This window comes from Eurosta solidaginis, chromosome 2, assembly GCF_040869045.1.
Source record: "Eurosta solidaginis isolate ZX-2024a chromosome 2, ASM4086904v1, whole genome shotgun sequence".
NCBI classification, from domain to species: Eukaryota; Metazoa; Arthropoda; class Insecta; order Diptera; family Tephritidae; genus Eurosta; species Eurosta solidaginis.
The window spans coordinates 264,525,455-264,552,181 of NC_090320.1; the positions used below are offsets into that span (position 1 = coordinate 264,525,455).

General features: G+C 34.6%; 1 protein-coding gene and 1 pseudogene across 3 annotated transcripts in view; both read right to left on the reverse strand.

Moving 5' to 3' along the window:
* Pde1c (Phosphodiesterase 1c) overlaps positions 1-26,727 on the reverse strand; it is a 704,757-nt gene that overhangs the window by 273,507 nt on the left and 404,523 nt on the right. The gene's annotated exons all lie outside the window — the stretch shown is intronic.
* LOC137240151 (ubiquitin carboxyl-terminal hydrolase isozyme L5-like) lies at positions 13,882-18,117 on the reverse strand (annotated as a pseudogene).

Consider the following 26,727-nt stretch of genomic DNA (forward strand, 5'->3'; position numbering starts at 1 on the left):
AACACATATCACATAGCCTTACTCATTTCAATAGCAAGAATTAACTGTGAAAATATATAAAAAAATCACATGAAAATTTACTGTTGAAAAAGCCAAATATTTCAAAATATTTTCGTTGTGCCCATTTCCTGAAATCTAGAAGTTTCTACTTATTGTACACATATCACTTAGCCTTACTCATTTCAATAGCAAGAATCAAATGTGAAAATATATAAACAAATGACATGGAAATTTACTGTTGAAAACGCCAAATATTTCAAAATATTTTCGTTGTGCCCATTTCCTGAAATCTAGAAGTTTCTACTTATTGTACACATATCACATAGTCTTACTCATTTCAATAGCAAGAATTAACTGTGCAAATATATAAACAAATCACATGAAAATTTACTGTTGAAAAAACAGAATATTTCAAAATACTTTCGTTGTGCCCATTTCCTGAAATCTAGAAGTTTCTACTTATTGTACACATATTACTTAGCCTTACTCATTTCAATAGCAAGAAACAAATGACATGGAAATTTACTGTTGAAAACGCCACATATTTCAAAATATTTTCGTTGTGCCCATTTTCTGAAATCTAGAAGTTTCTACTTATTGTACACATATCACATAGTCTTACTCATTTCAATAGCAAGAATTAACTGTGCAAATATATAAACAAAACACATGGAAATTTACTGTTGAAAAAGCAAAATATTTCAAAATACTTTCGTTGTGCCCATTTCCTGAAATATAGAAGTTTCTACTTATTGTTCACATATCACATAGCCTTACTCATTTCCATAGCAAGAATTATATGTGCAAATATATAAACAAATCACATGGAAATTTACTGTTGAAAAAGCCAAATATTTCAAAATATTTTCGTTGTGCCCATTTCCTGAAATCTAGAAGTTTGTACTTATTGTTCACATGTCACATAGCCTTACTCATTTCAATAGCAAGAATTAACTGTGCAAATATATAAACAAATTACATGGAAATATACTTTTGAAAAAGCCAAATGTTTGAACACGTTCTCAATTAAATGGCATGAATTAACTGTGTAAATACTTAAACAAATCACGTTTAAAAAGCCAAATGTTTCAAAATATTTTCGTTGTGCCCATTTCCTGAAATCTAGAAGTTTCTACCTATTGTGCACATATCACTTAGCCTTACTCATTTCAACAGCACCCCATTTCCTGAAATCTAGAAGTTTCTACTTATTGTACACATATCACTTAGCCTTACTCATTTCAATCGCAGGAACTAAATGTGAAAATATATAAACAAATGACATGGAAATTTACTGTCGAAAATGCCAAATGTTTCAAAATATTTTCGTTGTGCCCATTTCCTGAAACTTAGAAGTTTCTACTTATTGTTAACATATCACATAGTTTTACTCATTTAAATATCACCAATTAACTGTGCAAATATTTAAACAAATCATATGGAAATTTACTGTTGAAAAAGCCAAATATTTCAAAATATTTTCGTTGTGCCCATTTCCTGAAATCTAGAAGTTTCTACTTATTTTACACATATCACATAGTCTTACTTATCTCAAGAGCAAGGATTAACTGTGCAAATATATAAACAAATGACATGGAAATTTACTGTCGAAAATGCCAAATGTTTCAAAATATTTTCGTTGTGCCCATTTCCTGAAACTTAGAAGTTTCTACTTATTGTTAACATATCACATAGTTTTACTCATTTAAATATCATCAATTAACTGTGCAAATATTTAAACAAATCATATGGAAATTTACTGTTGAAAAAACAAAATATTTCAAAATAATTTCGTTGTGCCTATTTCCTGAAATCTAGAAGTTTCTACTTATTGTACACATATCACTTAGCCTTACTCATTTCAATAGCAAGAAACAAATGACATTGAAATTTACTGTTGAAAACGCCAAATATTTCAAAATATTTTCGTTGTGCCCATTTCCTGAAATCTAGAAGTTTCTACTTATTGTACACATATCACTTAGCCTTACTCATTTCAATAGCAATAATTAAATGTGAAAATATATAAACAAATGATATGGAAATTTACTGTTGAAAACGCCAAATATTTCAAAATATTTTCGTTGTGCCCATTTCCTGAAATCTAGAAGTTTCTACTTATTGTACACATATCACATAGTGTTACTCTTTCCAATAGCAAGAATTATCTGTGCAAATATATAAACAAATCACGTGGAAATTTACTGTTGAAAAAGCAAAATATTTCAAAATACTTTCGTTGTGCCCATTTCCTGAAATTTAGAAGTTTCTAGTTATTGAACACATATCACATAGCCTTACTCATTTCAATAGCAAGAATTAACTGTGAAAATATATAAACAAATCACATGGAAATTTACTGTTGAAAAAGCCAAATATTTCAAAATATTTTCGTTGTGCCCATATCCTGAAATCTAGAAGTTTATACTTATTGTACACATATCACTTAGCCTTACTCATTTCAATAGCAAGAATTAAATGTGAAAATATATAAACAAATGACAGAAATTTACTGTTGAAAACGCCAAATATTTCAAAATATTTTCGTTGTGCCCATTTCCTGAAATCTAGAGGTTTCTACTTATTGTACACATATCACATAGTCTTGCTCATTTCAATAGCAAGAAACAAATGACATGGAAATTTACTGTTGAAAACGCCACATATTTCAAAATATTTTCGTTGTACCCATTTCCTGAAATCTAGAAGTTTCTACTTATTGTACACATATCACTTAGCCTTACTCATTTCAATAGCAAGAATTAAATGTGAAAATATATAATCAAATGACATGGAAATTTACTGTTGAAAATGCCAAATATTTCAAAATATTTTCGTTGTGCCCGTTTCCTGAAACTTAGAAGTTTCTACTTATTGTTCACATATCACATAGATTTACTCATTAAAATAACATCAATTAACTGTGCAAATATTTAAACAAATCATATGGAAATTTACTATTGAAAAAGGCAAATATTTCAAAATATTTTCGTTGTGCCCATTTCCTGAAATCTAGAAGTTTCTACTTATTTTACACATATTTCATAGTCTTACTTATCTCAAGAGCAAGGATTAACTGTGCAAATATATAAACAAATCACATGGAAATTTAATGTGAAAAAAGAAAATGTTTCAAAATACATTCGTTGTGCCCATTTCCTGAAATCTAGAAGTTTCTACCTATTGTGCACATATCACATAGCCTTACTCATTTCAATAGCACCAATTAGCTGCGCAAATATATAGACAAATCACGTGGAAATTTACTGTTGAAAAAGCCAAATGTTTGAACACGTTCTCAAATCAATGGCATAAATTAACTGTGCAAATATATAAACAAATCACATGGAAATTTACTGTTGAAATAGCAAAATGTTACAAAATATTTTCGGTTTGCCCATTTCCTGAAATCTAGAAGTTTCTAATCATTGTTCACATATCACATAGCCTTACTCATTTCAATAGCAAGAATTAACTGTGCAAATAAATAAACAAATCACATGGAAATTTACTGTTGAAATAGCAAAATGTTTCAAAATAATTTTGCTGTGCCCATTTCCTGAAATCCAGAAGTTTCTTCTTATTGTACACATATCACATAGCCTTAGACATTTCAACAGCACTAATTAGCTGTGCAAATGTATAAGCAAATCACATGGAAATTTACTTTTGAAAAAGCCAAATGTTTCAAAATAATTTCGCTGTGCCCAATTCCTGAAATTTAGAAGTTTCTACTTATTGTACACATATCACATATTCTTACTCATTTCAATAGCAAGAATTAACTGTGCAAATATATAAACAAATCACATGGAAATTTACTGTTGAAAAAACAAAATATTTCAAAATAATTTCGTTGTGCCCATTTCCTGAAATCTAGAAGTTTCTACTTATTGTACACATATCACTTAGCCTTACTCATTTCAATAGCAAGGAACAAAGGACATGGAAATTTACTGTTGAAAACGCCACATATTTCAAAATATTTTCGTTGTGCCCATTTCCTGAAATCTAGAAGTTTCTACTTATTGTACACATATTACATAGTCTTATTCTTTTCAATAGCAAGAATCAACTGTGCAAATATATAAACAAATCACATGGAAATTTACTGTTGAAAAAGCAAAATATTTCAAAATACTTTCGTTGTGCCCATTTCCTGAAATTTAGAAGTTTCTACTTACTGAACACATATCACATAGCCTTACTCATTTCAATAGCAAGAATTAACTGTGAAAATATATAAAAAAATCACATGAAAATTTACTGTTGAAAAAGCCAAATATTTCAAAATATTTTCGTTGTGCCCATTTCCTGAAATCTAGAAGTTTCTACTTATTGTACACATATCACTTAGCCTTACTCATTTCAATAGCAAGAATCAAATGTGAAAATATATAAACAAATGACATGGAAATTTACTGTTGAAAACGCCAAATATTTCAAAATATTTTCGTTGTGCCCATTTCCTGAAATCTAGAAGTTTCTACTTATTGTACACATATCACATAGTCTTACTCATTTCAATAGCAAGAATTAACTGTGCAAATATATAAACAAATCACATGAAAATTTACTGTTGAAAAAACAGAATATTTCAAAATACTTTCGTTGTGCCCATTTCCTGAAATCTAGAAGTTTCTACTTATTGTACACATATTACTTAGCCTTACTCATTTCAATAGCAAGAAACAAATGACATGGAAATTTACTGTTGAAAACGCCACATATTTCAAAATATTTTCGTTGTGCCCATTTTCTGAAATCTAGAAGTTTCTACTTATTGTACACATATCACATAGTCTTACTCATTTCAATAGCAAGAATTAACTGTGCAAATATATAAACAAAACACATGGAAATTTACTGTTGAAAAAGCAAAATATTTCAAAATGCTTTCGTTGTGCCCATTTCCTGAAATATAGAAGTTTCTACTTATTGTTCACATATCACATAGCCTTACTCATTTCCATAGCAAGAATTATATGTGCAAATATATAAACAAATCACATGGAAATTTACTGTTGAAAAAGCCAAATATTTCAAAATATTTTCGTTGTGCCCATTTCCTGAAATCTAGAAGTTTGTACTTATTGTTCACATGTCACATAGCCTTACTCATTTCAATAGCAAGAATTAACTGTGCAAATATATAAACAAATTACATGGAAATATACTTTTGAAAAAGCCAAATGTTTGAACACGTTCTCAATTAAATGGCATGAATTAACTGTGTAAATACTTAAACAAATCACGTTTAAAAAGCCAAATGTTTCAAAATATTTTCGTTGTGCCCATTTCCTGAAATCTAGAAGTTTCTACCTATTGTGCACATATCACTTAGCCTTACTCATTTCAACAGCACCCCATTTCCTGAAATCTAGAAGTTTCTACTTATTGTACACATATCACTTAGCCTTACTCATTTCAATCGCAGGAACTAAATGTGAAAATATATAAACAAATGACATGGAAATTTACTGTCGAAAATGCCAAATGTTTCAAAATATTTTCGTTGTGCCCATTTCCTGAAACTTAGAAGTTTCTACTTATTGTTAACATATCACATAGTTTTACTCATTTAAATATCACCAATTAACTGTGCAAATATTTAAACAAATCATATGGAAATTTACTGTTGAAAAAGCCAAATATTTCAAAATATTTTCGTTGTGCCCATTTCCTGAAATCTAGAAGTTTCTACTTATTTTACACATATCACATAGTCTTACTTATCTCAAGAGCAAGGATTAACTGTGCAAATATATAAACAAATGACATGGAAATTTACTGTCGAAAATGCCAAATGTTTCAAAATATTTTCGTTGTGCCCATTTCCTGAAACTTAGAAGTTTCTACTTATTGTTAACATATCACATAGTTTTACTCATTTAAATATCATCAATTAACTGTGCAAATATTTAAACAAATCATATGGAAATTTACTGTTGAAAAAACAAAATATTTCAAAATAATTTCGTTGTGCCTATTTCCTGAAATCTAGAAGTTTCTACTTATTGTACACATATCACTTAGCCTTACTCATTTCAATAGCAAGAAACAAATGACATTGAAATTTACTGTTGAAAACGCCAAATATTTCAAAATATTTTCGTTGTGCCCATTTCCTGAAATCTAGAAGTTTCTACTTATTGTACACATATCACTTAGCCTTACTCATTTCAATAGCAATAATTAAATGTGAAAATATATAAACAAATGATATGGAAATTTACTGTTGAAAACGCCAAATATTTCAAAATATTTTCGTTGTGCCCATTTCCTGAAATCTAGAAGTTTCTACTTATTGTACACATATCACATAGTGTTACTCTTTCCAATAGCAAGAATTATCTGTGCAAATATATAAACAAATCACATGGAAATTTACTGTTGAAAAAGCAAAATATTTCAAAATACTTTCGTTGTGCCCATTTCCTGAAATTTAGAAGTTTCTAGTTATTGAACACATATCACATAGCCTTACTCATTTCAATAGCAAGAATTAACTGTGAAAATATATAAACAAATCACATGGAAATTTACTGTTGAAAAAGCCAAATATTTCAAAATATTTTCGTTGTGCCCATATCCTGAAATCTAGAAGTTTATACTTATTGTACACATATCACTTAGCCTTACTCATTTCAATAGCAAGAATTAAATGTGAAAATATATAAACAAATGACAGAAATTTACTGTTGAAAACGCCAAATATTTCAAAATATTTTCGTTGTGCCCATTTCCTGAAATCTAGAGGTTTCTACTTATTGTACACATATCACATAGTCTTGCTCATTTCAATAGCAAGAATTAACTGTGCAAATATATAAACAAATCACATGGAAAGTTACTGTTGAAAAAACAAAATATTTCAAAATACTTTCATTGTGCCCATTTCCTGAAATCTAGAAGTTTCTACTTATTGTACACATATCACATAGCCTTACTCATTTCAATAGCAAGAAACAAATGACATGGAAATTTACTGTTGAAAACGCCAAATATTTCAAAATAGTTTCGTTGTGCCCATTTCCTGAAATCTAGAAGTTTCGACTTATTGTACACATATCACATAGTCTTACTCATTTCAGTAGCAAGAATTAACTGTGCAAATATATAAACAAATCACATGGAAATTTACTGTTGAAAAAGCAAAATATTTCAAATACTTTCGTTGTGCCCATTTCCTGAAATATAGAAGTTTCTACTTATTGTTCACATATCACATAGCCTTACTCATTTCCATAGCAAGAATTATATGTGCAAATATATAAACAAATCACATGGAAATTTACTGTTAAAAAAGCCAAATATTTCAAAATATTTTTGTTGTGCCCATTTCCTGAAATCTAGAAGTTTCTACTTATTGTTCACATATCACATAGCCTTACTCATTTCAATAGCAAGAATTAACTGTGCAAATATATAAACAATTACATGAAAATTTACTTTTGAAAAAGCCAAATGTTTGAACAAGTTCTCAATTAAATGGCATGAATTTACTGTGTAAATACTTAAAAAAATCACGTTTAAAAAGCCAAAAGTTTCAAAATATTTTCGTTGTGCCCATTTCCTGAAATCTAGAAGTTTCTACCTATTGTGCGCATATCACATAGCCTTACTCATTTCAACAGCACCAATTACCTGCGCAAATATATAGACAAATCACATGGAAGTTTACTGTTGAAAAAGCCAAATATTTCAAACTATTTTCGTTGTACCCATTTCCTGAAATCTAGAAGTTTCTACTTATTGTACACATATCACTTAGCCTTACTCATTTCAATAGCAAGAATTAAATGTGAAAATATATAAACAAATGACATGGAAATTTACTGTTGAAAATGCCAAATGTTTCAAAATATTTCCGTTGTGCCCATTTCCTGAAACTTAGAAGTTTCTACTTATTGTTCACATATCACATAGCTTTACTCATTTAAATAGCATCAATTAACTGTGCAAATATTTAAACAAATCATATGGAAATTTACTATTGAAAAAGCCAAATATTTCAAAATATTTTCGTTGTGCCCATTTCCTGAAATCTAGAAGTGTCTACTTATTTTACACATATTTCATAGTCTTACTCATCTCAAGAGCGAGGATTAACTGTGCAAATATATAAACAAATCACATGGAAATTTACTGTTAAAAAAGCAAAATGTTTCAAAATACTTTCGTTGTGCCCATTTCCTGAAATCTAGAAGTTTCTACTTATTGTTCACATATCACATAGCCTTACTCATTTCAATAGCAAGAATTATATGTGCAAATATATAAATAAATCACATGGAAATTTACCGTTGAAAAAGCCAAATGTTTGAACATGTTCTCAATTCAATGACATGAATTAACTGTGTAAATATTTAAACAAATCACATGGAAATTTACTGTTGAAAAAGCCAAATATTTCAAAATATTTTCGTTGTGCCCATTTCCTGAAATCTAGAAGTTTCTACCTATTGTGCACATATCACATAGCCTTACTCATTTCAATAGCACCAATTAGCTGCGCAAATATATAGACAAGTCACGTGGAAATTTACTGTTGAAAAAGCCAAATGTTTGAACACGTTCTCAAATAAATGGCATAAATTAACTGTGCAAATATATAAACAAATCACATGGAAATTTACTGTTGAAATAGCAAAATGTTACAAAATATTTTCGGTTTGCCCATTTCCTGAAATCTAGAAGTTTCTAATCATTGTTGACATATCACATAGCCTTACTCATTTCAATAGCAAGAATTAACTGTGCAAATAAATAAACAAATCACATGGAAATTTATTGTTGAAATAGCAAAATGTTTCAAAATAATTTTGGTGTGCCCATTTCCTGAAATCTAGAAGTTTCTTCTTATTGTACACATATCACATAGCCTTAGTCATTTCAACAGCACTAATTAACTGTGCAAATGTATAAACAAATCACATGGAAATTTACTGTTGAAAAAGCCAAATGTTTGAACACGTTCTCAATTCAATGGCATGAATTAACTGTGTAAATACTTAAACAAATCACGTTAAAAAGCCAAATGTTTCAAAATATTTACGTTGTGCCCATTTCCTGAAATCTAGAATTTTCTACCTATTGTGCACATATCACATAGCCTTACTCATTTCAATAGCACCAATTAGCTGCGCAAATATATAGACAAATCACATGGAAATTTACTGTTGAAAAAGCCAAATGTTTGAACACGTTCTCATTTCAATGGCATAAATTAACTGTGCAAATATATAAACAATTCACATGGAAATTTACTGTTGAAATAGCAAAATGTTACAAAAAAATTTACGGTTTGCCCATTTCCTGAAATCTAGAAGTTTCTACTCATTGTTCACATATCACATAGCCTTACTCATTTCAATAGCAAGAATTAACTGTGCAAATATATAAACAAATCACATGGAAATTTACTGTTGAAATAGCCAAATGTTTGAACACGTTCTCAATTCAATGGCATGAATTAACTGTGCAATTATATAAACAAATCACATGGAAATTTCCTGCTGAAAAAGTCAAATGTTCTATTGTGCCCTTTCCTGAAATCAAGAAATTTCAATTTACGAATGCGGAACCCCGCGTTCTACCATATGTCGTGGCAATATTTGAAAACTGCGGTTTTTTTTTTATTTTATCTTAAAAATTGCTCAAGTATTTAAATTTCTTTACTATATACTTCATATCTTATACAGCCGATTATTTTTATATTACGAATGTGATAAAATGATTGTTCAGCCCCATTCATGAAAGGTATGAAGTCCCGTCCAGTCTGGTCTTTACTTGTTCGTTTTCAAATATTGCCACGAAATATGGTAGAAAGCGGGGTTCCGCATTCGTAAGTAGAAATTTCTAGATTTGGGGAAATGGGCACAGTGAAAATATTTTGAAATATTTGGTGAGGATGCAAAATTTTACGTTGTTTGTGGTCTGCATGAAATAGCTGTGACAATGAATCACTTATCTCAACAATATATAACGTAAAGGTAAGTTTTTGATGAAATTTGAAGTTTCTGTGTGCTAAAAAGGGGGCAGAAATTACAGTTTATATGGGGTATATAATACATATACCACCGACCTATATGATTTTTTCAGGCAAAAATATATGCGAGATACGTAAGCATATGGTGAAATTTGAAGCTAAGTAGCTTATCTGAACAGTCGGTTGTATCAGATATATACCATTTATACCACCGATCTATAACATTTTTCCAGATAACAATGAATGCTCTATACGTAAGCATTCGGTGAAATTTGAAGCTTCTAGCTGTTAAAATGTGGCAGTAATTACGAAAAGTCGCTTATCTGAAAAACCAGTTGAGGGGAATATATGCTATATATATGGCCGATGTCATCCATTTTTTCAGACAACAATATGTACAATATGCGAAAGCATATGGTGAAGTTTGATGCTTCAATCTGGTAAATTGAGGAAGATATGACAAAAATTTTCTTTTCTGAAAAATCGGATGTTTGGTGGATATATGCTATAGTGGTGCGATCCGGCCGATTCCGGCAAATGTCTAAACCGACACTTAAGTATACCCGCTCACCAAATTTTATCGAGATATCTCAAAAATTGAGGGACTACTTTGCATACAAACACACAGACGGTCAGAGGGACCGACGGACATGGCTAAATCAAATCAGCTTGTCATCCTGATCATTTCGGTATACTTGTTGGCGGGTCTATCTATTTTCCTTTAAAGACTTACAATTTTGAGATTCGTGACAAAGTTAATATACCATTCAGTTACATGAAAGGTATAAAAATTCTAAGCATTTTCTTGATATAAATTGGAAAAATCAACGAAAAATATATTCTTGCTGAACTTTGGTTTTAAAATTTTGACATAGAAATTGTAAAAATATTTACGAGAAATAAAAATATGAAGGCGGTGCGCAATTAATTGACCATAATGTAATGATAGAAGTTGGAGGATGTTTTGACAGCTGTCAAATCGACCCCCCTTAGCTCCGGCTTGTATTTTGGAAGCACACGAGAATGGGGGCATAAAATATTGCTCCTTTTGAAATAGTACTTAAATTAATACTTTTTAAATAATGATAGAATATAGATGTAGCTTGATTTTAATGCAATTTTATGATAAAACTATGAAATTAAATTTGCTTTATTAATTTTTGAACCGCTTGCAGCTTATAGATTTTGCTGGTAATAATCTAGGACAGAGATCGACTGCTAAACCGCTGCCAAAAATGTCGCAAAAAGGTTTCAAAAGGTTTGTTTTGACCTCGATATCAATAACCTGAAAGTAAAGACTTTTCTAATGTCAAAAGATATTTTCAAAACAAAAAACTATTTAAATTTCTTGCTGAAGGGGTTCCTGCGACAAAAGACTATGTATCTTACTCCTAGTCTTGGAGAAGTTGAGGGTCATTACTCGGATTTAAATACCGAGGCAAAATCGTGTCTTTTGAACACGCTCCTGACAGTTTTGAACGGGCATTAGCAGTCCACCCCTGTCCTGTAGTATAACTTCCTTAATTGGCGTTTAACCGTTTAAATAGTTACGGCCGTCCTACAAGGTGCGCCAGCCGCTTCTTGGCTCTGCCAACTGGCGCCAATTAGTCACACCAAGGGAGTTTAAATCGTTTTCCACCTGGTCCTTCCCGCGGAGTGGTGGAAAAATTTAACAACATGCAATAGTAGGACGAAAAAGACGACAGGTATATAAATTACGTTGGATATAAGTTGAACTTCTGAATTTCAGTCTTTATCCCGTAAACCTTAGAAGTTTCCGCTGTGAGAAGATTCATTGTTGGTCACCCACCATTACAATTCAACGCTAAGGTCAACTGTAGGCAGGGGTTTGGCGCCAAAGGGATCATCGGCCACAAGACTACACATCTATGCAAGCCTTCGCTGACAGTACAGATTTTAAGTGCGGTGCTACAATTTCCCATATGCCTGTCCAGGACATTGCCTTGTGCACAAAGAGCGTTGTTTTAAACAACATTACATCTACATTACATAGCATACATTGTTATTGTTTTTGTCTTAACGATAAAAGATACTCCCCGAAGGTTTTGGGTAACTTTATCGGTGTTGATAATCCTTTTCCGGATATAGATCCGGTACGTTCCGGCAAGTGCCATTAAGGTAATAGCAGAAGTATCTCGGAAACAAATTGATGTGACCAAGTTCAACCTTCTAGGTTATACGAACCCTTCCACACAAGCTTCTGATAGCCATTACCTGGAATGACCATCATGGATGTATGACTTGTACATTAATCGGGATACTGTAGAAAAGTGTAATATAATGCGCCCACTTCTCAATTGATTACTCGTTCACAGGAATATTGACGGCAACGAAACATTGGTTGAGCAATGCGGCTGACGGTCCATCAGCTATACTGATCAATAGTGACATACTTACCAATCTCAAGAAACCCGAAATTGCTTACTACGGACTTGTATAAAACCAACAATCAAATTTAGTCTGATTACGATCAGAAAATAAAGTTTCAACTGATTATATCTAGCAAAGAGATATTAAGGATCACATCCACAATCACAGGGCGCAGGCTGTTCAGCCTACACATGGAAAGTATTGAAATCTCCTTCAACGCAGGTGTAAGAGTGAGAGCTGTTGTGAGGACGGTTGATAGGAAAAAGTCACGCATATTCCCTGCGAGAGCTTTAGCCCCAAGGAGCATTATGTCCCGAACATAAGCCAGTTTTGTGCTATCCGATTTAAGGGCGGTATCAAAATGCTCAATAAAGGATATCAGGAGGTATATTGACCTAACCAAATGGTTTTGAGTTAAACACTAACAGGGTATATAAAGCAACCAAACAACCATAAAAGCCTCGGATACTGCCACTTGTGGTGCTAACTACGGAAAACTTTTGAACACCTATGATTTGAGGTCACACATTTAAAATTTCCGGTTCGTTGACGGGAATGATGCCACCGCCGAACTGGTTATTATATTCGTCACGGAAAATGCTGACAATATATTCGTCCAATAGGCACGATAGATAAAGCAAGTTTTGCCCCCGCCCTGATATATGTAATTCGTCCTTAGCGACGTGAACGCCACCATATGAAAACAAGGTGAATTTGGCTCCGTTGTTGCAATTTTCAGCCTGCACAACGAAGCCTCACGTAATGCACTGGGAACCATATCTGAACATGAAATATCCGTCCTTCTATCATCACAAAACCTACAAGGAAAGCTGTAAAAATATATTTTAAACAATTATTACCGGTTTTATATTGATATTGAAACATCTTTTCGTATAGCTCGATTATTTGGCAACTTCTTGCCATATATATTAACAAATATATTACACGTGATTATTTCTTATCTGATTGATGAGGCTACACCGCACAGGAGCTTAAGGGGTAAGCTTTATGAGGAAATACAGCACCTGAGAACCCGGTGAATCGAGTACTTAAAGAACAATACCCAAAACTAGCAGAGGAGGAAAGCACTCTCCCTAAGGAAAAGCGCGGCACTCTAGCTCAACTTCGATCTGAGTACTGTAACAGGTTATACTCTTACTTATCCAGAATCAACCCCAACATACATAATGTATGTATGTCCTGCTTGCAATGTGTCCCCACATGACACCAACCATCTCTTTAATTGCAATGTGGAACCAACCCTTCTAACACACCTCTCACTCTGGTCCAGCCCTGTTGAAACAGCAAGTTTCCTTGGACTCCCGTTAGAGGACATTGATAACAATTTGTGATTGGTCGCACCTATTGGGTGGGGCGAAGCACTGCTACAAAAACAACGACAACTAGTTGCGAAATTGCGCGAACCAATAGCAATATAATGACAAAAGAATCAAAGTTCAAGATTTTCAAATCCAGTCAATAGATACATTTCGCAGCGGTTAAGATTTGCATTTAGATACAGCAACTTCTCTTTCTATACTTCTTTGCTTCGCCTTTTCATATATGGGCATTAATTGACCTTGCTCTCCCACAATTTCAAGTAATTCGATTATGAATGGTAAATATAGCATTTCCGATTTTCCACTTCATATTCAATTTTTGAACGCAATTTCCTTATTTCCGTCTGATGCTCTTCACCATCTCCTGTATCCATAGCATCGTCAGCAGTCGCCATCATTTTATCGATTGTCTGCTGATATATTTTCAATCTACCTGCCACTAGGGCCATAAGATTAAAATGTATTTCACGTTCGCTATATTTTTGCATACGTTTCTCAATTATTGGGCGTACAGCATCAAACCAATTTTGTTCGGAAGATACTGCGCCCAAATCCAAAGGACCTTCTTTCACACCATACAATTAATATTAACGTCCATTAATTGGTATGCCAGTCAGATTCTCACATTTCTAAATACACATAACCTTGAGTTTTTTTCTTTTGCTTAGGGTTTTCCTTATAATATTTTGAATAAGCCATAGTATAGGTTTTGTTGTATAGCATGTATTGTCATGTACGTAATTAATAAGTTTTCACTGAATTGCTTTATGATGTACTTTGAATAAAATTTGTAATGTAAAAATGGGAATGCTTATTAATCTAGAAGGCACGTAGGTATTTCAGGTAAGGGTCCACAGAAATGCAGGTGCGTCTGTGGCCATGGATGAGGATGGGATAAGCACCGGGCGTTGCAACAACAACCGCGGCGCCCCCTATGTATATTCGGCCTTATTATACTTTTCATGAACACGAAATGGTATATTAACTTTGGTCCGATGTTTGTAACGTTGAGAAATATAGAAGACAGACTCATCATTAAGTATACCGAATTGATCAGGGCGACGAAATGAGTTGATATAGACATGTCCGTCTGTCCGTCCGTCGGTCTGTCTGTTTGAACGCAAACTAGTCCCTCAAATTTTGAGATATCTCAATGAAATTTGGTACAAAGATGTATTTTTGTATTATAGTAGACATTTGTCGGATCCGGTAGGATCGGACCACTATAACATATATGTCCCATACAACCGATCGTTCAGATAAGACGATTTTGGCCATTCCTGCCGCAATTTAGAAAGTATAAACGTGAAACTCGCTGATATATACTCTAATATATCATAGAAGACATCCTGAAAAAATTACTTTGACCGGAGCTATATATAGTTATATCCCATACAGCCGATCGTTGAGATAGAAAGATTTTTGGCCATTTCTCCCTTAATTTCCAATATATCAAGTAAGGAAGGCTAAGTTCGGGTGTAACCGAACATTACATACTCAGTTGAGAGCTATGGAGACAAAATAAGGAAAATCACCTCGTAGGAAAATGAATCTAGGGTAACCCTGGAATGTGGCTGTATGACATGTGTATCAAATGGAAGGTATTAAAGAGTATTTTAAGAGAGAGTAGGCCATAGTTCTATGGATGGACGCCATTTAGGGATATCGCCATAAAGGTGGACCACGGCTGACTCTAGAATTTGTTTGTACGATATGGGTATCAAATGAAAGGTGTTACTGAGCATTTTAAGAGGGAGTGGGCCTTAGGTCTATCGGTGGACGCCTTTTCGAGATATCACCATTAAGGTGGACCAGGGGTGACTCTAGAATGTGTTTGTACGATATGGGTATCAAATGAAAGATGGTAATGAGTATTTTAAAAGGGAGTAATCCTTAGTTCTATAGGTGGACGCCTTTTCGAGATATCGCCATAAAGGTGGACCAAGGGTGACTCTAGAATGTTTGTACGATATGGGTATCAAACGAAAGGTGTTACTGAGCATTTTAAGAGGGAGTGGGCATTAGGTCTATAGGTGGACGCCTTTTCGAGATATCGCCATTAGGGTGGGCCAGGGTGATTCTAATGTGTTTGTACGATATGGGTATCAAATGAAAGGTGGTAATGAGTATTTTAAAAGGGAGTAATCCTTAGTTCTATAGGTGGACGCCTTTTCGAGATATCGCCAAAAAGGTGGACCAAGGGTGACTCTAGAATGTTTGTACGATATGGCTATCAAACGAAAGGTGTTACTGAGCATTTTAAGAGGGAGTGGGCATTAGGTCTATAGGTGGACGCCTTTTCGAGATATCGCCATTAGGGTGGGCCAGGGGTGACTCTAGAATGTTTGTACGATATGGGTATCAAACGAAAGGTGTTACTGAGCATTTTAAGAGGGAGTGGGCATTAGGTATATAGGTGGACGCCTTTTCGAGATATCGCCATTTGGGTGGGCCAGGGGTAACCCTAGAATGTTTGTACGATATGGGTATCAAACGAAAGGTGTTACTGAGCATTTTAAGAGGGAGTGGACATTAGGTCTATAGGTGGACACCTTTTCGAGATATCGCCATTAGGGTGGGCCAGGGGTGACTCTAGAATGTTTGTACGATATGGGTATCAAACGAAAGTTGTTACTGAGCATTTTAAGAGGGAGTGGGCATTAGGTTTACCGTCATAGGATCTATGCCCCTACCAAATTTGAGAAGGATTGGTAAATTTTTGTTCGACTTATAGCATTAAAAGTATTCTAGACAAACTAAATGAAGAAGGGCGGAGCCACGCCCATTTTGAAATTTTCTTTTGTTTTTGTATTTTGTTGCACCATATCATTACTGGAGTTGAATGTTTACATAATTTACTTATATACTGTAAAGTTATTAAATTTTTTGTTAAAATTTTACTTTAAAAAAATTTTTTTTTAAAAAGTGGGCGTGTTCTTCATCCAATTTTGCTAATTTTTATTTAGAACATATATAGTAATAGTAGTAACGCTCCTGACAAACTTCATCATGATATCTTCAACGACTCCCAAATTACAGCTTGCAAAACTTTTAAATTACCTTCTTGTAAAAGTGGGCGGTGCCACGCCCATTGTCCAAGATCTTACTAATTTTCTATTCTGCGTCATAACGTCAACCCATCTACCAAGTTTCATCGCTTTAACCGCCTTTGGCAATGAATTATCGCATTTTTTCGGTTTTTCGAAATTTTCGACATCGAGAAAGTGGGCGTGGTTATAGTCCGATATCGTTCATTTTAAATAGCGATCTGAGATGAGTACCCAGGAATCTACATACCAAATTTCATCAAGATACCTCAAAATTTACTCAAGTTATCGTGTTAACGGACAGACGGACGGACGGACGGACGGACATGGCTCAATCAAATTTTTTTTCGATACTGATGATTTTGATATATGGAAGTCTATATCTATCTCGATTCCTTTATACCTGTACAACCAACCGTTATCCAATCAAAGTTAATATACTCTGTGAGCTCTGCTCAACTGAGTATAAAAACGTTAAACTTGGAGATATTTAATCTAATATATCATAGAAGATTTCATGAAAAAATTATTTCGATCGGAGCTATATATAATATATATACGATACAACCGATCGTTCAGATAAGGGGGTTTTTTGCCATTTTTTATTTTATATTTATCTTAAAAATCGTTTAGGTATGTACATCTGTTCACTATATATTTCTTATCTTATACATCCGATTATTTGGAGATTACGAACGGGATAAGATTACTGTTCAGCCCCATTCATGAAAGGTATAAAGTCTTCGGCACATCCGAAGACAGTCCCGTCCTTACTTGTTTTGGTTTGTTTTAGTTTTTAGATATAGTAACCGGTCGTTTCCCGTTCGGTCAGCCGACATGACTAGCCACAGTGCACCACTAGATCATGTCGACTGCCTTCCTCGCTACTCCATAGAAGATGCGTGTCCATAACATCGAGCAATCGAGTTGTGCACTGAGCGAATTTTTGGTGCATTACTTAGAGTAAAGCCTTTTGTATAAGGATCAAAGGATTGGGAAAATTCTTTGAATTCAGTAAGTGTTGGTCCCAGCTTAATGTCTTCATGGTCACAGTTCAACAGAATGTTAAGTATTGCCTGTGTTGCGCATGCATTGTTAATGACTTGCTTTTCAAAGAATATATTATCTAGACTATCATCGCGTACAACAGATCCAGATGATTCATCATCCCGAACCCATTTAAAAAGGAAACGAGCCCATGTATGCGTTCGAGGTCTTTAAATAGGTCAGGATCTAAACTCCAAATCTCCTCCACTTGAATGCCCTCACATTTAAATTCACGTATTAATTCCGTAAATACACCTGGATCGCTCTCAATTAAACACCAGCTGCCTGCGGCGTCGGACATTTCGTTTGGATTTGAATATTATTACAATGATTTTTGTGAAATTTTAATTGCATTCAGCAAACTTTTGTGTTCATTAATATCAAACAAAATTATTAAATGGGAATTGTCACACATTTGAATGATAGAAAAGTCAACACAAAGCGGAATTTGAGAAAAAAAGTGATGCGGTTGTAAAATTTTTCAGAGAAAGCAATTGGTAAGGTGTTACATACATTTTGTCCTCTGAATAAAAAAGGATTTTTGTAAAGCGACCATATTATTATTTCTAAGGGCGTTTAAGATGGCGGCATTAGAGCGAGAAACTGCTTACATCCGCCACCTGCTAATTGACTATATATTGATAAATTGACTTATTTTCTGTCAACTTTCCAATCCACGTAATGTGCACTCCACTTATATATTTTTATTTCTCATAAATATTTTTACAATTTCTACAGCCACCGTGGTGTGATGGTAGCATGCTCCGCCTATCACACCGTATTCCCTGCGTTCACACCCGGGAAAAGCAACATCAAAATTTTAGAAATAAGGTTTTTCAATTCGAAGAAAATTTTTCTAAGTGGGGTCGCCCCTCGGCAGTGTTTGGCAAGCGCTCCGAGTGTATTTCTGCCATGAAAAGCTCTCAGTGAAAGCTCATCTGCCTTGCAGATGCCGTTCGGAGTCGGCATAAAACATTTAGGTCCCGTCCGGCCAATTTGTAGGGAAAATCAAGAGGAGCACGACGCAAATTGGAAGAGAAGCTCGGCCTAAAATCTCTTCGGAGGTTATCGCGCCTTACATTTTTTATATTTATTTATGTCAAAATTTTAAAATCAAAGTTCATCAAGAATATACCTTTATATAAGGAAACATTTTTCGCTGATTTTGTCCATTTATATAAAGGAAATGTTTAACATTTTTTTATTTTCTTTTTATTTCCCTTCCATTAAAGTTTTACGCATTTAATAGCTTAAATCTCTCATGTTATTTTAAATTTAAAATACTTTTTTAAAGATAAAATAGTGTTTATTTTGACTATAACAGACTTAAAATGATGCTTAATTTAGAAGCATTTTAAAACCGATAAAACTCTATTTTACTTTGACTATAACTACGGCCAATTATATTAATATATGACCACATACATAGATCACATAGGTCAAGGTCTAGAAATTATGGCGAAGTGAACGGTTGCATTCCCTCTCCCCCAACAACCGTTTTCCTAAGTCATTATTACTTTGGTTCATCCAGACATCGAACATCCCAAAATTTACATTTATAATATATGTATGCACGGTTCAAGGTTTATATAGATGTTGGTCTAAAAGATTGTGTCTTCTGGTTACTTGCAGGACAATTTCGGCATCATTCAGGGACCACTTTCGTACTCGCGACATTATATGAAGACAGTTTGGGATATTAGATAGAGCTTACGATTTTTCGAACTTGTTCGAGAAGAGATTTCTCGCGAGTCTCGCCTTCTCGCGAGATTCTCGAGTCTCCAATTACTCGTAAGGCTCGCGAGCTTCTCGACATTCAATGTAATCGATTCATTGGTTGTTTTATATAGGGCTTACGATTTCTCCTGGAACGCAAGCGAAAATTTCCATAAACCCACAACTAAAAAACCCTGAAATGTGTAGAGTATTGCCAATGCAGCCACTGAAGTGAAAGCCGAGAAGCTCGCGAGTATTATGAGTATTTCGAGAATCTCGCTAGAATTGAAAGTCGAGAAGCTAGCGAGTATTACGAGCATTTCGAGATTCGAGAATCTCGCGAGAAGCCGTGTTCTCGAGGTTTCGTTAAACAAATAAAATATTGTGAACAAAATTATATGTATAATAAAGATGTTTTGAGTGAAATGTCATGGGAAAGCAATATAATCAAAAAAAAAATAATAATAATAATAAAATTCTCAAGTAAAAAAAGCAAGTGTATAAATAATGTCCATACAGCAATTGAGTTAATGTCGAGAAGCTCGCAAGATTTACGAGTATTTCGAGTCACGAGAATATCGCGAGAAGTCGAATTCTCTGGTCTCGAAAATCTCGCTTGTGTTCGAGAAGAAATCGTAAGCTATAATCAGAACTGAATTTTGCGCCAGTTCAAAACCGCGTTTGCAATCTTTTCGGGACTACTTTCAGAATACCTCAGGATTGTTTCGGGATTGTGCTCGAAATAGTTTCTGAACTTTTATAGATTAGATACTTTGAGATTATTAAAGGTCCGTTTCGGTATTATTTGAGGAACATTTTTGGGACTATTTAAAATTTTCTAAGACTATTTCGGGACCGTTGAGAGACTGTGTTCGAGATCTCCTTGGGGCTGTTTGGATCCGTTTCTGGATTGTTTACGTAATAATACTGCCGACACCTTATGGGAACTAACTCCATATAGTTTTCAAGATTCTGTTCGAAAGTATTTCACGATTGTTTAGGGAATTATATCTGAAGAACTGTCACCCAATATTTTTTAATTATCGGCGGATCTGTTCGCTGTTTTCAAGATCATTAAAAAAAAGAAAGTGTTTCAGGGAAGTATTGTATCCTCCTTTAAGAACTCCACTATATCCTTCCTTCCGTTTATCACCGTGTGCTTATCTCCGTGACTGCGAGTATTTCGCGATTTGTTGGGACCATTTAAATATTATTTTCTGGACGATCTCGTTATTTTTTTCAAAATCATATCTTGGCATATCGTGCGCACTGGGACGCGGTTAGTTTTACGAATATGTGAACGACGAACAGACGTTCAAATCTACAACAAATTAACGCCTTATTAACACTTAACAAAAGATATTGTTTATATCAGCCCATTTAAGTTCGAACAGTGTTGTTGTACAGAATTTTGTGCTCTTCTCCCAAACCGGTTTTTTTTTGGCAGTATACAATAGAAACTATTAGCAGTTTGGATACAGATAAACTAATTAAGTGAACCCCTTGTACTTTTTTGTATTTGTTCACTAAAAATACAGCCATTCTACAGATATTAATTTAATAACACAACTCAACTCTTCAAATATACATATATATAAACAAACAATTACTATAGAAGTTTTCTTTTGAAAAAGTGAAGCAAAATGTTTTGCCAAAGCCACGTTCATTTCGTTTCGCTGGTAAATGCGTAAATTAATTCAATTTGTTTAGCTAATTAAAAATTTCCATTAGAGTTATTAAGCTTATTAGGCTTATTGTATTACCCAAAAATTTCCGCAAGCTATATTTGATCGAGGCGGCCGCCGTGGTATTATGGTAGAATGCTCTGCTACCACCCCGACGGTCTTGGGTTCAAATCCCCGGTAGAGTAACTTCAAAAATGAAGAAAAAAGTTTTTTAATTAGAAAAAACTTTTTCTAATCGACGTTGTCTCTCAGAAGTGTGTAGCATACACTCCGAATGTATTTATGCCATGAAAAGCTCCTCAGTGAAAACTCATCTACCTTGCAGATGCCGTTCGGAGTCGACGTAAAAGCATGTACGTGTCGTTCCTCCAATTTATAGGAACAATTAAAAGAAGCACGATGCAAATTGGACAATAAGCTCGGCCTAAAATATCTTCGGAGGTTATCGCGCCTTGCATTTATTTGTTTATTTCATTTATAATGGACCGAGTGAAAACAAACAAGATTTTTTGTTGTGTAGCATTGACTTTAATTAAAATGTATTGTTGTTATTTAAAATTTCTGAAAGTTTGAATGAACGATTTTTGCTTATTTTTTATCCACATTGCTCAGTTGGGTATAAATAGCGCCCACAAAACTAATTTCGATGTAGTTTATACTTAAAAAGTAACAAAAAAGTTCTTAAATTAAAATGAATTCAAGAAATCTTTTCGCTATCGTCTTTGTCGTTCTACACTACTTTTCATCCAATGCGAACGCGGAGTTTCGCGTTAATGGAAACCTTATACGAATAAAGGACAGCAACCATACCGTATCAATATTTAGTCATTTCAGTTATATTTGTGTTGGTTCCATTATCTCTAAGGATTGGGTGCTTACAGATGCGTACTGCGTATACAATAAAGAAAAGTACGATCTCGCCATTCTAGTTGGTGAAAACGATATAACTGAATTAAACAAACGAGGTGTTCAACAACGCACAGTGTGCGATATATTTATTGATTTTGCGAATAAGGAAGCACCACTAATTATGAAAATAGCTGTGCTTAAAGTGTTTGAAGAATTTCAATGGAAGGATAATTTTGTAAGTTTTGTAAAGATTTGCAATGCCAATACCATATTAGAACCGGGCAGTGATATGAAAGTGAGTGGATGGAGTAAAAATGTATCTCCTTATCTTGAAACTGTTAGAATGCCTATAATACAAAAGGATGAATGCAAGAACCGTATATCGTCGTTTGCTCTACCAGACTCAACCATTTGTGCTGGATGTCGAAGTATGCTGCGTAATGGAGATTCTGGAGCAGGGGCGCTTGTGAATGGCAAACTTTGTGCGGTGGCGCACTACCTTGGTAGTGACTCCGATATTCCGAATGTATTTACAGATTTAAGAAATCGAAAAGTTAGAGAATTTATAAGTTTCCATACATCTTTGGAGTTGTTATAAATTCATGTTGAGTGGAATATCACCCATACTCGACAGAACATCGAATTTCGAAACATTGTGAGATAGGTCGTCTTCGAATTGAGATATGGTGACATTCCACTCAACAGTCGATATTTCTTTATATATCATGTATCATTTTATATATGATTTCTTATATATATCATGTACAAATAAACTGTTATGATTGCGAGTAAATAAATACTTTTTATTGTATGCTAGGAAATTGGTACGTATGTCTTAAGTTAAATGCTTTAAATTTTGAGACCAAAATTTGATCACGACTGTAAAGTTCTCCCGTGTATGAATATATCATAAGATAAAAAGAAAATTGCGGAACAACTACTTTGAGGCCCTGGCAAACTCCGTGTAAAACAGCTGATCCAACCAACTCTATGAAAGTCAACGTAATCGGTAAGTCATAGAATAACGCCTTAGTCATAACGATACCATAGCCAACCTTTTAGTTTTTGGTTTTCACCCACAGTTTTGTTCCATAGATGTGATAGTTCAGCCGGTCCATTAGATTTTTTTTTTTGTTTAGATGCTGTTGTAGACCTCTCTGGATTAAAATTGTAACCTAGTTCTGCACACCCATTTAAGCGAAGACCGGTATAATCTAAATTTGAAGCCAATTTGGTTTGGCCATATACATATATAGAACAAGAAAGTTTGATATTTAGGCTCAAACTGTTAACCGTGTACTAGCGTACCCGGAAACCTTTGTCCTGGCATTGTATTTTAAAACTATACTTCCCTTTACTTTTATTACTCTCCATATCATCGAACAGACTAAAACTTTACTACTTTTCCAACCATTTCCCTTTCTTATTCCTTTCCTTTCCTTTTACTCTTCATCTACACTCCCTCCTCATTGTAATTTTGCCCCTCACTCCCAAACCCAATCCCAATCTCACTCCCACTCTAATTCCCACTCCTGCTTTAATTCCCATGCTTACTCACTCTTCCACTCTCTCTATCTTTTTTTTTTATTGGACGTGGGGGTAGCTCACTACCACCAAGTGGCCCAATGAAGCTAATCCTGTTCATGTGTCCGCACCCCGTGGGAACGCCGTTTAGCATAACGTCACGGAGGGGAAAGGCGATTTAGTCGCCACTACTTCTTATGCGCATTTCTCTGCGCTCCCTTTCAGCATGCATCAATTTCATCATTACTATAAAGGCCATCTTACTCACAGCAATACAACAATCTATTTGTCCGCACATTCGTGGAACTAAATACCTAATGGAAGGCTTCTCTCTAAAAACTCTGTTTACATACAGTCTTTCGCCGTGAAACGAGGGCAGTGAAATATTAAATGTTCTGCGCTTTCCAATTCGGAGGACCAGTGTGGACAGAAAGGATCCTCCTCTATCCCACGCTTATGTAGATATTCCTTGGAGCCGCTGTGCCCCTCAATATCTGTCTGAGGTGGTAATTTAGTTCGCCGTGTTTTCGCTCGTACCATTCCGCTATATTCCGGCTAGCATGAAGGTCCATCGCCGTTTTCTCGAATCTTCCCACCGTTCTTGCACCTAACTATTTTTCGTGACCTTACGCTTTTCTTAGCATCTTCTGATGGTCGGCTGATTCCAATGCCATACAGATCGGCCAATTCTCCTGAGAGTAGATCTACTGGATTGGTTAAAGGTCGAATCGTATCATTTCTTGACAATAATAACTATTTCAGCTCAATGCAATTCGGGTTCAGATATGGGCGGTCAACAGAAGATGCCCTGCTGGACTTTTGTTCTCACGTATATAGGGAACTAGACAATAAAAAGAACTGTGCTGGACTGTTCGTTGATATCACTAATGCATTTGACATGGTTGATCACCAAATTTTATTAGACAAATTGTATTTTGCGGGTTTCCGTGGGTTTATATATAATTGGTTTAAATCTTATTTGTCAGGAAGAATTCAAAAAGTAAAGTTGGAAGTAGTATAAGTAACCCAGTTACAATTAGCTTAGGTGTACCTCAAGGATCTGTCTTAGGTCCTATTCTATTTTTGATTTACCTTAATTCAATATTCTCGCTGCCATTGTATGGAAAAGTAACAGCCTTCGCTGACGACCTTGCTATCGCCTATGGTTCATTGAACTATCTGGATTTAGTAGCAGGAATCAATAACGATGTGCATTTGCTAAGAGTGTGGTTTGCAGCACATAAGCTCTGTGTCAGCCATAAAATGAAGTTGATGTATTTCAATTTGCATCCAAAATCCTCACCTGACATAGCCATTGTATTCCATGCTACTGACTGCAAACGTTTTGTACTAAATAATTTTCTGTTCTGTGCATCGTTTAAAGCTGAAGTAAATTGTTGCAATAAGTGCTTCACTATTGAGAAAGTAAACGACTTCCAATATCTTGGTGTTATTGTTGACCAAAACTTGAGTTGGTCTACGCATATTTCTCGTTTGAAGTCCTACTTGCGATCTTCCGTTCGTTATTTTTACAATTTAAGAAAAGTTTGTTCAAACGAAACACTTAAAACTATTTACTACGCTTTAGTCCACTCCAAGCTCCAATACGGTATAACCTGTTGGGGTGGCGCTGCAGGTAATAAAATCCAGCAGCTTCTAACTATTCAAAAATGGGTCATAAGAAAAATATGTAATGTTGATTGTTTTCATCACTCTATGGAGTTGTTTAGGGATCTGAAAGTTCTTCCTGTTAAGCATATGTACTACTATAAAACGTTAAAGATATTTTTCATTCGCTGTGGGTATTTACATAGCCTGGTATCGGATAGTTATAACTTGAGGCAAAACTCATATGGACTTGTGTATGTCCCGACCTCTCGAACAACCAACTTCATCAACTTCTTTACTATCCTTTCTTGTAAAGATTTTAATGCGTTGCCTGCATGTATACGTGTCACTAGAAATCTGAATGAGTTTTTGGGAAAGTTTAAATCTTTTCTACTAGAGAAATCACACGAAGACATCAAAATTTTGCTGAACCATAGAACTTAAAAAAATATATGTACATATTGTATTAATATATTTTATTACTTATTATTTTTAATCAAACTTCACCCCACGCACTATTTTACATGTTTTTGAATTCAATTTTATTCGGAGATGGCATTCGATACTAAAATACATATATTTTTACAGAATGCCTTACTTTTCTTTCTGTAATTATGGTTAATTTAATTTAAGTCGCTATTGTAACATATATGCTGTTTTGAAAGAAAATGAATAAAAAATGAAATGAAATGAAATTTTCCTCGATAAAACATGGATAGCGTCGTCGGACACCGTCCGATAAGCACATGCTATTCGTATAGCAGTAATGCGGTAGGCTGCTAGTATATCTGTTTGGTGGACCAGTTTAGATCCGTGCCATACTGGTGCTGCATATAATATTATAGAGCTTGTTACGTTGGATAGTAGCTGACGGGTAGCTTCGCCTGGGCCGTCGATGTTGGGCATTATTCGCGTTAGGTCTCCACTAACTCTAGAAACTTTCTCCCCCACCGCCCTGAAGTGCTCCCTAAAAGTTAATTTTGAGTCAATGATTACTCCTAGATATTTCTTGGAAGGATTTGAATTTATTTGATAATCTCCTATGGTTAGGACCAACTCATCCGCAGTCCGCTTTGAGCTCACCAGAACCACTTTTGTCTTATTGCTAGCCATCACCAGCCCCATGTTCGTCAGCCCTTCCTTTATTCTTCTCACGGCGTCATTACATAATGCTTGCAGCAGATCAAGTTTCTTGGCCACTGCTACTACGACAATATCATCTGCATAGCCGACAATTTCCGTGCCTCCGGGAAGGTCGATTTGTAGCACACCGTCATACATCGCATTCCAAAGAGCTGGACCTAGAACAGATCCCTGAGGGACACCGCCCGTGATGTTGTGATTTCTTGGTCATCCGTATCAAAAAGGAGTACTCTGTTGCTTAGATAGCTACCAGTTATTCGGAGCAGGTAAGCAGGTGTGCCAAAGTTTCGTAGCGCTCTCTCTATCTCTCCGACCATAATTACCTCATACATATATGGAATTATACACCAAATATGGTATACCCTTTCAAATAATTACTCTCACTC